This window comes from Pinus tabuliformis, chromosome 5_1 (assembly GCF_031772625.1).
Source record: "Pinus tabuliformis cultivar Carrire ecotype Pingquan chromosome 5_1, CPIR1, whole genome shotgun sequence".
Classification (NCBI taxonomy): Eukaryota; Viridiplantae; Streptophyta; class Pinopsida; order Pinales; family Pinaceae; genus Pinus; species Pinus tabuliformis.
In genome coordinates, this window is record NC_142305.1 from 776,692,464 (window position 1) to 776,696,107 (window position 3,644).

Sequence of the window (3,644 nt, forward strand, 5' to 3'; positions counted from 1 at the left end):
AAGATGATGCACAGCTGAATGAGGGTATGATGGAGGTTGTTGCTCTGCTGTCCACTTCTTCATTCGAATCCTCGAGTCATATCATATCATGGAATGTAGCGACGAACCAATCATCTCCCAATCAAACGACCTTATTATTTGGAGCGATACCTGATCAGTACAACCTTGTATTGTTGATGCAGGGTTTGCTCCATTCTCGCTGAGTTTTCTTTACTCTGCAAAATAAATCATTTACCCATCTGTCGTGGCCATTTTCGGTTTATAGGTTTTATCAAAGCCTTCCACCGCTGTTTGCAGGGAATTTCAAGTTCTGAGGGTGGAATTCGACCTATCTGTTATCTGCCAAGTTGGCATTAACTAACCCTTTACCGACATTTTTTGGATCTACAAAAAGCCTTTTTAAATTTCTGTATTTCAAGCTCTGAATTGATCACGGTAGAAAAATTTAGTGGTTAATTCTTCTCGGCCTTTACAGTCTGTAGTGGTAGGTTTTAGGGTTTTATTTTATGAAAAACATCTAATGCATTTTATCTTTAAATACTTGAAATATTGTGTTGCTTATATCGCTTAAGTGTTTGGAGTAAGTCTGTTCTCTGTCTTATTTGTTTTACATTTCCTGTGCTAAAACGTGATGCAGATTCCTTCATTTCGCGGTCTAAAACGGTGTAGAAATGGCCGAGGGTCCAATGGCCGATATGTTTACAGTACAGCAGACCGCGGGTCGAGTACTGTGCTGTATGTGCGGTATTTCCATGCCACCCAACGCAGCAAACATGTGTGTTAATTGTATACGAACCCAAGTGGATATCACAGAAGGTCTACAAAAACACGTAACAATCCTTCATTGCCCTGAATGTAATTCGTATTTACAGCCCCCCAAAACATGGATAAAAGCCCAATTAGAATCCAAGGAACTCTTAACATTTTGCATTAAGAGGCTCAAGAATTTGAACAAGGTTAGGCTTGTACATGCTGAATTCATATGGACCGAACCCCATTCTAAGAGAATCAAGGTCAAGTTGTGAATACAGAAGGAAGTGCTCAATGGGGCTATATTGGAACAGGCTTACGTTGTTGAATATGTTCAACAAGATCATATGTGTGAACACTGTACAAGGGTTCAGTCCAACCCAGATCAGTACGTGGCTGTTGTGCAAGTCAGGCAGCATGTTAGCCACAGGAGAACGTTCTTCTATCTGGAACAGTTGATTCTCAAGCACGGTGCAGCTGCTCAGGCAGTCAATGTTAAACAAGTGCACGAGGGTGTTGATTTTTTCTTTGCTAATAGAAGTCATGCAGTTAGGTTTGTGAGCTTTTTGGGCAATGTGGTGCCTATTTTGAATCGCAATGACAAACAGCTTGTGTCTCAGGATTCAAAGAGCAATACATACAATTATAAGTACACTTTCTCTGTTCAGATCTGCCCTATTTGCAAGGAGGATTTGATTTGCCTCCCTCCAAAGGTTGTGGCAAACTTGGGTAACTTAGGTCCCCTTGTTCTGTGCACAAAAGTGAGTACCCATATTATGCTGCTTGACCCATTTACTTCGAGGCATGCTTTTATGGACACGAATCAGTATTGGAGGGTTCCTTTTAAGCCTCTCCTTTCAAACTGGCAGTTGGCTGAATATATTGTATTGGATATTGAAGTTGAGATGGGTTTGACTACTGTGGGTGGTATCAAGTATTCATTGGCAGAGGCAAAGGTAGCCCGTGTTTCAGACTTTGGAAAGAATGACACTATTTTTACAGTGAAAACTCATCTGGGCCATCTTTTAAGTCCTGGTGACTATGCTCTTGGTTTTGATCTCTATGGTGCAAATACTAATGATGTGGATTTAGATAAATACAAAGGACTTAATCTTCCAGATGTGGTTTTGGTGAAGAAAAGTTACGAAGAGAAGCGCCAGAAGAAGTGGGGCAAGCCTAGGCCTTGGAAGCTTAAGACATTGCCCATGGAGGTTGAACCATCTTCGAGAGGCAGAATGGAGGATGCGAAGGAATGTGAGGACTATGAAAGTTTTTGGATGAACTGGAGGAAGACTAGGAGATGTGATCCAAGATTGCATTGTACAGAAATGAAAATTATCAGCGAGCGGATACAGCGTCTATGACGGATGGTGAAGATGTTCCTTCTATACCTTTGGATGAGCTTCTTGGTTATCTTACACTCGAGGATGATGAGCACGAAGATGAAGAAATGGAAGGCTAATTGTTAAAACACATTTCAGAAAATCACAGTACATTTATTACTCACTGTGATAACATTCATGCTCAAAATAAATGTGGTACCACAACTACACAATGGTAGAGATATCATTTCCAACAAAAATCTTCTACAATTGATTGTCATGATGTGCAGACCTTTTGTCAACCTATCAGTGGCATTTATTGGAGCTATCATATTGAAGATTGGTGCAGCAGCATTAGTAATGATATGTTTGAGCTGTACGTTTGAGTTAAGATGAATTGCATGGCTTAATTTATTGCAGACACTAACATTGCTTTTCCATTAAATTATTGCAGTTCTTTGTATTTTTATTGCCATTATGATGTTTGGAAATCGTATTGTCATTTTGTACGTTGCAAAGATGAATAGACTAATAGTATAATGTATGGATGTTGTATGCATTTGCCACATAAACACTGCAACATATGAAATGATGCTTTAAGAATGCTGAGGCGACATTGCATTTTTTATGTGCTGGATAAATTGTGTTTACTACAACAATTTTGCATCTGATGGATACTTGTGTGCCCAATTGGTGTGGCTGCTGATTTTGTGGTTGTTCATTGCAAAATTTTGAAGAAAAGGCCTTCCAGGTGTAGAATTTGATAATGTCACACAAAGCATTTCTCCGGATTTTAGGTTCCTTACCATTGCTATTTAATCTGCCACTTCTGCTAAATTTGTTTCATTTTTATGAAAAGTTAAAATAACTAGGGAACCATTTTTGCTTTAGAATATGAAACATTGAAGAGACCACTCCAGAAGATGATGTTGCTGCCATCATGAAGAGTAGTTAATGGTAATAATAATACATTTTTGCTGAAAAAATCATCATTTTGGTTTGTTTTCTGGAGGCTTTTGTGACCAGATGCTCGTTACACAAATTCATTGTTGCTCCTATCCAATGACTACTATTGATGTTCGTTGTTATCTGAAGGCAACATGTTGTCTCTTCGGATTCCAGGTATTCTTAAAACTTGATCATCAAAAAAACAAAGAGGAAAAAGTTGATGGTAGAGTTCGTTGTTGCTCCTGTCCTTGGATGCTATTCATGTTTACTGCTATCTGGAGGCAGCAGGTCGTATCTTCAGATTCACGGTATTCTTAAAACTTTATCATCAAGAAAACAAAGAGGAAAAATATGAAGGTATCGTATATGTTATTTTCATGCTGCTGATTGGAGAAAATCATTGCTGTTTGTAGCATTGGAAGATTGTTGGTACGATAAGAGAGTAAATTTATTAAACTGAAAGTGTTGTTTACTTTGCTGGTTACACATTGAAACCTCTGGTTGACAGGGTGAAACAGTTCATTAAATTCTCTCACAGTACAGCCAAAAAAAACTAGGTTTTGGTGTTTGAAGTCAGGACTAGATTCTTTGTCCTTGCTTTTCTCCAAAGAGTTGAAACCGACA

The 3,644-nt window shown here is 38.7% G+C and overlaps 1 pseudogene; it reads left to right on the plus strand.

The window, feature by feature from the left end:
- Window positions 1-640: 640 nt before the first annotated feature.
- Window positions 641-2,212, plus strand: LOC149167243 (uncharacterized; annotated as a pseudogene).
- Window positions 2,213-3,644: the final 1,432 nt, after the last annotated feature.